The sequence below is a fragment of the Coffea arabica genome, chromosome 6c, assembly GCF_036785885.1.
Source record: "Coffea arabica cultivar ET-39 chromosome 6c, Coffea Arabica ET-39 HiFi, whole genome shotgun sequence".
Lineage (NCBI taxonomy): Eukaryota > Viridiplantae > Streptophyta > Magnoliopsida > Gentianales > Rubiaceae > Coffea > Coffea arabica.
This window is the reverse complement of record NC_092320.1, coordinates 42,433,207-42,443,453: the sequence shown is the minus strand read 5'-3', so window position 1 is coordinate 42,443,453 and position 10,247 is coordinate 42,433,207.

Genomic DNA, 10,247 nt, shown 5'->3' with positions numbered 1-10,247 from the left:
GTTTCCACATGTTTAGCTATCGTTTCTGCCAACATGTTACAAACCTAAAAATGTTATATGTTGACTAAGTTTTCTTAAGAAATAAGGGTGATAAACTCTTTGCTTTCACTAAGATGTGATGTTGAATGGATTACATACGATTTGGGCACAAGAATAAGACAGATCCTAACCTCCCATTTTTCTTAGTCACCGCAAAATCAGAAATAATACCGACTTGATTGGTCCTGAAAGATGAGTTAACAAGGAGTGGTGACCCATTACCCAAAGCATTGATGCTAAAGTGAGGAAGAAATCTTTTGTAATTTGGTATTATTTTAAGAAATTCATCTTGAAATTTGCTATACGAGTTTAGGCAAAACTTTTTATTTTTCACACTCTAGGTGGGTATGTGATTACTTCTAAGATTCTAGGAAACACAATTTTTTACTTTGATAAATGAAGAGTCATCCAAACAAAATTTTTCAATCAAATGGGTCCATACTGGGGCAAAATTTTATTTATGAGATTTCGCAAAATAAGCCCACACTGGGGCAAATTTTTTATAACACGTTTGAGGATTTTATCTAAGAGTCAAGCAAGACATATTCGAATCAATCACGCTGCTTTTTTCATGAAATTTAAGTGCATGTTATACTTTGGTAAGCCCCTGTGTAGGTATTTATGGCTGAAATCGATGAAAAAGCACCTGGTGATGTGGAAGGCCGATACCGAAGAAAGAAGAAAGAAGGAAGAAGGGAGAAGGCCCGACACAAGGGCAAATTATTTTTGAAAAGATTCTCTCGGGAAAAAATTCAAAAAAAAAAGAAGCCAGAAAAAAAAAATTCAAAATGGAAAAAATAAAAAAAAATTAGGTTTAACTTCTTATTTCTTGAAGAAATCAATTTCAATCTCAGATTTTAATTTCTTGTTGGCGAGTCTCAACGTCCGCCGCACACCCTTCTCCCTCCTTTCTTGACAACCACTTTTAATTCACTAGCTTTAACCACCGTTAGCATCGAGTCTATCTCACTAACGTGTGCGTTTTATTCCACCACCGTTAGCATCGAGTCTATCTCACTAACGTGTGCGTTTTTATTCCACGACCGTAAGCATCGAGTCTATCTCACTAACGTGTGTGTTGTTGTGAGAACCCGTAAAACCCTAATTATTTTTCCTAGGGTTTTAGTTCCCTTAATTGCATAAATTTTGCATTTTCTGGTTTAGAAATATTTTTCTGGTAGATTTTATGCGTAATTATAGTTTTTAGTTGATTTTTTCTAGCATTGGTGAGTTTTAGAAAATTAAGAATGTATATTGGACGTGGAACCCACTAGTGCGAAAAGTTCGGAAAAATTCGGCCAATTAGGTTAAATTCCGGATACTGTGTAAAATTTATCGGGTGTTAATAGATAAGTAGAGTGTGTGAAATGATTGATGTGAGAGAAGAAAGAAAGGATAGGAATGCATTTAATGAGGTGACAAGTGTCACATTCTCATTGGTTGGACTTTAAGAATTACTATTCACTTTCTTGACTTTTTTGACCAAAGGATTAAATATATCAAAATTGCCCAAAAATCACCATTTTCTTCTCCATGTTGGCCGGCCCTCCTAGCTCAAGAAGGAAGGAAATTTCTTCAACTTTCAAGCTTCCATTTCACTCAATCTTCCAAGAACAAAAGCCTACACTAGGTTCCACTCCATAAAATCTTTCCTTCTAGTGCTAGTAAGTGTCTTAGTGAAGTTTGTTTGAAGGTCTAAGGTGGCCAACATCCCTCTCTCTCTTGATTTCTTGGTAAGTGATGCTTGAACACCCTACTACCTCTAATGATGCTTATTTTGTGCTTAATGGTGGCATGAGTGATGGAATATGTGATTTATTTCTTTATTTGGAGTGATTTGGTGGAATTTTCCAATTTATGATGAATTTTCTGGTTTAATATGATCTTGATGTTGTGGCCTTGTATGATGAATGGTAATGGTTTAAAATGACTCTAGTAGGTGTGAATTGTTGATAAATGCAATCAATTTTGGATTTGGATGGAAAAATGGAAAGTTAGGGTTCATAAATCCCTAATTCTGTCCGGTTTTGGATCATAGGGTTAGAGGCCGAATTGGACTTTGCTCAAAACATGAAAGTTGTAGGTATTGATGAGTTTGAGGTGCCTGTAAAATTTCAGGCCATTTGGCTTAGTGTAGAGTGAGTTATGTCGGAATTACTGTAGCTGTTCTGCTTTGGACAGAATGCGAAAACTGCGTTGGTATTTGGCTATTTTGGCTGGAATTGGTTTGGATTTTGAAGTTGGTGTCTTCTGATGAAATGTAGCTGGATGTCTTAGCTACCATATGCCTTTTGAATTTCGGCATTTGGACCTATATAGACTGAGTTATAGTAATTACAGTTTTGTGTGATTTGCAAACCTGTTTTGGTCATTCTGGTTTAGTATTTGGCATTTTTGACCTAGTTAAGCTAGGAACTGGATTGAGTGACCTTCTACATTGTTGTATCCCTGTTTCATAGCTTCGAAACGGTGGGTCTTACACCCCCATCCGATAATCGTAGTGAAATTGACGCCATTACCGCAAAGTAAGGACAAAACAGTTTTATTTTCAGGGCCAAGGCTAAAGCCATTGTTTGAATTTCTGGTTTGCTATAATGCTTGTATATGCTTATGAAACCCTATTGGGGTTGTGATTGGCATTGCTTTATGACTCGTTATTGAGTCTCATTGTACTTGCTTATGTGTTCTAGGGCGTGACGGTGGTTCACGACATTCCCCTGACGGAAGTGCATGACATAGCACTTAATTGCTTAGTGAGTATACTACTCACTTACTTGTTATAATGTGGCTTTGTTCCATGTGTATTTGATACCTTGAAGGCTTAATTGGTTATTGGAAGTGATTGAGGTGAGGGTGTACTTGACCGCCCTCACCCCTTGTAATTTCCTTCATGGCTATTTACTGTTTTACTGAAATACTGCAATTGTTATATGAGATACTGAATTCCATGCATGGAAACTGATTTGGTGTCGTTTGGACGAGTATCCAATGGCTTTACTGTATTACTGAGCTCAACCCCGTTCGGTAGTCAATTGGATCGAGCCGGCGAGGGCTTGGTCGTGAAAATTGTCATGCCATGGGGACTGTACTGGGGAACCTTGTAGTAATGAGACTCTTGGTTCCGGTATACTCGAGTATTACCAAAAGCTACTGAATTGGAGTGCGGGCCCGGTTGGGGTATATTGGGTGGAAGGAATGGAAGTAAAGTGAGGTCTACGGTTTGGTACTCTTAACATTGACGGAGGGTCAATGAGGTTGGATCAAGATTGCAAGCGTGGAAATGGGCTCTTGAGAGCCGACCGTATCCTTTCACTGATTTGCTTTACTTCGAAATTGCATACTTGAATTGAATGGTTATGCTTATGTGATCTTAACTGTTATTGTCGTAGTTGCTCACTGGGCTTTAGCTCATTCCGTGTTATTTGTTTTCCTTACAGGGATATAATTACTTTTGGGAATGGATTGGATAGTTAATTGCCAAGTTGAGCATGTAAATGTCTTTTGTATAGCTCTTGAAATGAAACCCTAATGTGTAACGGGTTCATTTCCTTTTGATAGGCAAACCGAATATGTACTTCCTTAATGAATGGTTTTGGCCTGCCACTATGGTTGTAAATGTTGAAATTCAATGTATATTTATGTTTGGATGATGTTTGGTTGGATTTTGGAGTGACACGACTTTCAAACGGAAAAGAAAAAAAAATTTGGCGAAGATGAACAGTGCCGAATCCGGCCAGGAATCCGGTCAGAAACTGGCCGGATTGAAGGCCGGATTGCTTGGAAAAAAAAAAAAAAAAGAAATCCGGCCAGTTGCTCTCTGGCCGGATTGCCTGCCGGATTGAGTGGGTTTTTGAAAAAAAATTGAGTTGCTCTCGGCCTTGTATCCGGCCGAAAATCCGGCCGGATTCTGACGTGTCCTGCACTATTCATTCCGGCTTCGATTTTCGTTTTTTTTATTTAGTGATTTTGACTTGTTTGCGCGCTTTGGTATGTTTCGGAACGTAATAGAACGACGTAAACTGTACCGTTAGTCCTGGCGAGAGCTGGGCAGGCAGTCCGCTAACCCCTTTGGTTCGCCCTAGGGGAAGGTGGGGCTGTTACAGTTGTTGTTTTTAGTTTATCTCCATTAGTATTGAGTTGGTCCCACTAGTGTTCATTTCATGATTTTAAGTTTTGTTCGGGTCAGTCCCATGATTTTAAGTTTTGTTCGGGTCAGTCCCATGATTTTAAATTTTATTCGGGTCAGTACCATGATTTTAAGTTTTATTCGGGTCAGTCCAATGATTTTAAGTTTCATTCGGGTCAGTCCCATGATTTTAAGTTTTATTCGGGTCAGTCCGATGATTTTAAGTTTTATTCGGGTCAGTCCCATGATTTTAAGTTTTATTCGGGTCAGTCCCATGATTTTAAATTTTGTTCGGGTCAGTCCCATAATTTTAAGTTTTATTCGGGTCAGTCCCATGGTTTTAATTTTGTTCGGGCCAATCCCATGATTTTTTAATTTTGTTCGGGCCAGTCCCATGATTTTAATTTTGTTCGGGCCAGTCCCATGACTTTAAACTTTGTTCGGGTCAGTCCCATGATTTAAATTTCTTGTCGGGGTCAGTCCCCCTTTTAAGTTTCTTGTTCGGGTCAGTCCCGTTTTAAATTTCTCATCTGAGTCAGTCCCATTAAAAAAAAAAAAAAATTTTTTTTGAAGGGGTCTGCCCTCATTTCAAAAATGTCAGTCGTTCGAGTGATTTGCAGCAGAATAACCACAGGTGAGTATTTGGTGTCTACTTCTTTGTCTCGAGCTTCTTCGAAACTCAGACAAAGAGGGGCAAATTGTAGACACCAAATTTTTTATTTTTAGCTTTATTTGTTTAATTAATTTAATGGGTTCACTTGTTTCAATTCTAGGGTTTTTATTTTTATTTTATTTTGTTCTGGTTTATTTTATTTTATTTTATTTTTGTCTTCATACTAAATTTCAAAAAAAAAAAGAAGAAAATGAAAAAAAAGGACAAACTCATGGACCATGATGAAGCATAGGATCCTAGCCCTTTCTTTATATTATTATTCAAGCAAAAACCATCCGGCGAAAATTGCAGAGGCAAAAACAAAAATGCAGCTCCATTTTCCAGTTGGTTTTCCGGTCATTTTTACCCATTATTTTACTCCATCAGATTGGCATAATACAAGGCCATCTGGCCTTCATCCAACAACTCAAGGCTTTGAGAAGCAAAAGCCATCTAAGGGCTCCCGGAGGATCACAGAAAAAAGGCAGAAAAAAAGGCACCGTAGATGCTAGGTTTCAAGAGGAAGTCTGGGATATAAAAGGCCGTGGGAAGCTAAGGTTTCAAGAGGGGGATAGATAGAGAGAGTTAGGAGGGAGTGACGGCTGGGGAGGTTAAACAGCGGCTAGGTTTTGATAGAGAAAGAAACTAAGGAAGCGGGAGAGAGAGGAGTGGTTGACAGCTAGGAAAAGAAACCAGAGAGGAGAAAGGTACAGCGGCTGGGGTCTTGGGAATCTGGAGCTGACGGCTAGGGTTCTGGACAAGAAAGCTAAGGGTTTCAGAGAAGATCTGGGGAAGTAAAGGGGCAGTAGAGAGATCTGAAAAGAAGGAAACAGCAGAGGAAAAGGAAAAACGAGGTGCTGCTGCCGCTGCAACAAATCTGCCTGGGCGTTGTTTTTTCCCAGAAACCAATGTCACTTTCCTGAGCTTTCCCTTTGATTTATTTCACCGACATTTGCAAGTAACTCCAACCTTTCTTCCTGTCATTTTCATACCATTTTGTGAAGATCTGGTGATGTTTGTGTAAGGATCTGCAGCTTTCTAGTTCGTTTATTCTTGGTTGTGATTTATTGTTGTTGATTTCTGATGAACATGATGTTATTGCTGATTTTCTGATGAATATGGCTTTATGCCCCTGTTCGTGAGATCCTTTATCGTAGTTGGGTAGCTCTGGGATTCTTAGAAATAGATTGAGCTTCTAATGCAACAGGTTTGCAGCTCTCGGCTTGCTCAAATCTGTTGCAGCAATGTTTGACCAATCCATGTGTTTTACTTTGGGTTGTAGTGGTTGTCATTTTCACCTATTTGTTTTGTTGAAGCTATGACTCGATTGACTTGCTTGTTTTTTTGTTTTCTATACTTGAGTGAAATACCATGAACAACATCTGGTGTTAAAGCTATGTTTGGAAAGTCATTAGCTTTGAAACTAATGAATGAATCTGGGGTCTGATGAATTCCTCCTTTGCTCATATTTGTTTTTCCTTCATTTGTGCGTTCAATGTTATATTTCAGTGATGAGTTTAGGAAGCTTGTTAAATATTTGGGATTGTTTTTCTGGTTAAGATTATCGCATGCTATCAGGTCACCTGCAAAGTTAAAAAAAAAAAAAAAAGGCAAATCAGTGCAGAAGATTATTTCCTTGCGAATACATTTTGAATTGGGAGGGACCCGAATGTTAACTACGCATTTGGTTTTCATTTTCTGATTTGAAATTTAATGTCTTTAAGAGTTGAAGTTGGAGGCTTCAGCAAGCTATTCATGGCTGTTTTCCTGTATGCTGAAGTCGAAGACAAAGTGTTGTGGGAAGGAAAACTTCAGCTTGGCATGTGTTTTTCTCTGATGAGTGTTTGATTCATAGCATGTTTGGCATCTTGTTTGTTTCAGGATCTGAGCTTAAGCATGATTTCTTGAACGTTTTGTTTTGGCATGTCAAACAAGAGTTAAAGATTGTTGCTGCATTTTCTTGTTTTGCTGTTACGAAAACTACTGCTGCACGTTGTTTCTCTAGTAGTCACCAAACCAGATTTTTCTTATTTGATCTTGCAACAAAAATGTAATATTTGGCTTGGTCGATGATTGGGGGAGTGTCTTGTGATCGTTTGATTCAAAAGTCGATGTTTGTTGGTAATATTTGGGTTGGTAATGTAACACAGTAGGCTGCAGAGAAAGGGAAACCAGAGATGAGAATTTGTTTCTTCGTAGCATGCATGGAAAGTAATTCTAAAAATTACACTTTAACCCCCCAAGTTCCCCTTTGTTCTACTATGGCCCAAACAATTGAGAAAATCAATCGAATTGGCCCCTCAAACTTTTCTTTTCCTTTCAATTAGATCCTAATCTTGTGAATATGGGCTGTTTAGGCATTTGAATGCATTTAATGATTCAATTTCGTATTAACGTGATTATTTGAGATGCCTTGACCTTTTCTTTATTTTTGGAGGGTAAATAAGTCATTTCACCCCATTAATGCTCCAACTCAAGGGAAGTACACCTTATCCTTTATTTTTGACTTTATTTGACCCTACGTGCGTATACGTGTCTTATGTGTGCAATTGCATGACTTTAAGTGTTTATTTCATTTTCATTTTATTTATTTCTTTAGTTGCTTAGTTTTTGCTTTAATTTTAGTTCAATTTTATCATTTGGGAGGCACTTAAATGCCAAGTTGTAATAGTTAGGTTTATTTTATTTATTTTTATTTTTTATTTTCCCCTATTAGAGTGTAGTAGGCCTTCCTCCCCTAAAAATGTAATAGTTAGGGCCTTAATTGCCTTATGTGTTTTGCATGCTTAGGTGCTATGTGTCTAATCGCTTTCTTAGGTTTTGGCATCTAGATATGCATGCATATGTGTTATGTGAATTACGTGCTCACATGTCTACTTGCTTTAATTATGCACATTACTTATATATGTGTACGATGGATGCCAACGCACGTAACCGTGGCTAGTCCAATGTTAGTCATGGTTGTCCCCTCGAACTCTTGCAAGTCCAACGCTAGCCCTTAGGAACCCTTCGCGCGATAGATCATGATTGTGTGAATAAAATCATTTCATCTCATGCATATCTTCACTTTCTAGGGCCTCTTTCACCATGTTGCATGACACTTTCCTTATATATGAATACCCCTTCCCTCATATTTGCCCTTATATGTATATTACTTGTCCCTTTTGTATGAAACATGACATTAGACTTGCATTTCATATAAGCATTAGAATTAAGTCATTCGCTTGATTATATAGGAAAATCCCTTGGATATGGGATATGGACGAGTTTGGCTTTTCTAGCCTTAGCACGCTCGTATTCTCTCTATTAAAAGGGAAAATTGAGTCACGAACATTAGTCCCCCGCACCCGACATGATGCATTCCTCTAAGACATGTATATTTGTCTAATTATTTTATTCTTTTTTTTTCTTTTCTTAGAGTCTCATATTTTTGCATTATTCGTGACCTCTCCAAAGAGTCATTATTGGGCATTACAATTAATGTGATTGGCACCATTCAAGTTTTGAAGAGAAATTTTGCCCCCGATACCCTCCTAGGTCTAGGGTTCGCATTCATATAGTACATTCCAAATGTGATAAATTCTTTGGTTAAAACAAGAAAATCTTTGACTAAATCACGCAACTAGCCTTGGCTAGGTCGAAGGGGTGCCTTAGATTTCATCCTTGCCTTCCCCTTCGTCAAATGTGACTCCCGAACCTTTTTCTTTGATTTACGTAGACTAGGAGTCGTTTAAAAGGGATTTTTTCCACTTTTTCCTTTGAAAACTCATTTTAGGTGACTTGGTACACCTTAATTCTATACCAAGTGGCGACTCCATTTTTCATTCAATAAACCCTTTTTAAACTATATTTTGGGTCAAATCGTCACATTTTCATGTCCCATTTAGACCCATATTTTTCATTTTCGTTTTCAAATAAAAAATTCACTTTTTAAAACCATTTATTTTTCTTATAAAAAATGGGGCGCGACAGCGTCCTAATCTCCAAGTCATAAAGTAACTTAATTGGCTTCAATTCTATTGCACTCATGAAATTAGGGTTTACAAAAGAATGCATCGCACCTGGATCAATTAAAATCTCAGCTAAACGGTGAAAAACAGGAATCGTACCTTTAACCACCTCAGTCACATCAGGTATCTATTGATGGTCTAGTGCATAAACCCTAGCAGGTACCTTAGGTCAACTTCCCCTGGCATTGGTCTGCTTGGAGGTTGACTTTTCTGACCTTTGAGGGTTACCTCCAATTTTTGGCGCCTTTGGACAACCTGCGACTTGATGTTCAATGCTACCATAAAACAGACATTTCCCAAACTTTCTCTAACAGTCATTCTCAGAGTGGTTGGATTTACCACAGTACCCACAAATAACTTGAGGGGTCACTGCCGAACCACTAGAAGGCACTCCTCTCGCTCGAACCGATCCACTATGGCCTCCTCTGGATGAAGCTTCCCTTGAAGCTCCAGTGGTCCTCACTCCACCCATTCCTCTTCCCACCTTGGAATATTTACTAGCCTGTCCAGAAGTATGACTAGAAAAGTTCCTCTTCCTATTATGAAGTTCCTAACTTGCATTCTCGCACTCTCAACCCTTTGCGTTTTCTCCAGAGCCTCAGTAAATGTAGAGATTTGGGCTGCGACCAAGCCCTCCTGGATTTCTATATTAAGCCCCTGTACAAACCATCTTATCCTTTTCCGCTCATTGGTCACCAGTTCAGGAGCGTACTTGGAAAGCTTAGTAAACTTCCCTTCATACTCCGCCACACTAAGGGTTCCTTGTTTCAACTTGATGAACTCATCCTCCCTCTTCTCTTGGATTAAGAGCGGAAGAAATTTTTCATTAAACTCCCTCGTGAAATTCTCCCAAGTCCAAGGGATTTGGACTCTTTCCCACTTTCCCCTTATCATTTCCCACCAAGCACGAGCCACCCACTCAAATTGGAAAGCAGCAAAGTTCACTCGCCTATCATCGGTATAGTCTAAAGTGGCGAATATGTTGGTCATCCTCTCCAACCAATTCTCCGCTACATCAGGATCTGGTTCACCAATAAATTTAGACGGGTTAAATTTCAGGAACCTCTCCAAGGCTCTATCTTCCCCTCTATCGTGTCCCCCAGTTTGGTTAAGTGGTCCAGGACTATGTCTTTCAGCTAAACGTTCAAGGATATCAGTCATCCTATTAATGACAGTAGCCACTTGATTACCCTCTACATTTTCTTGTCCATGAGTCGGTCCAGTTGCCGATCCTTGGTCATCCCCATGAGATTGGGCCTATCTAGTCCCTTGTCCATGGCCTCGACCACTCCTTCGTCCTTCCATTATCCTAGTTGTGCCTAATGTAAGAAATGAATCAATTACGCGGGGGAAAATACTTAAAAAAAGGACCAATCATGAAAAATATTGAAAATAACAATAATTTATATTTATTATCATA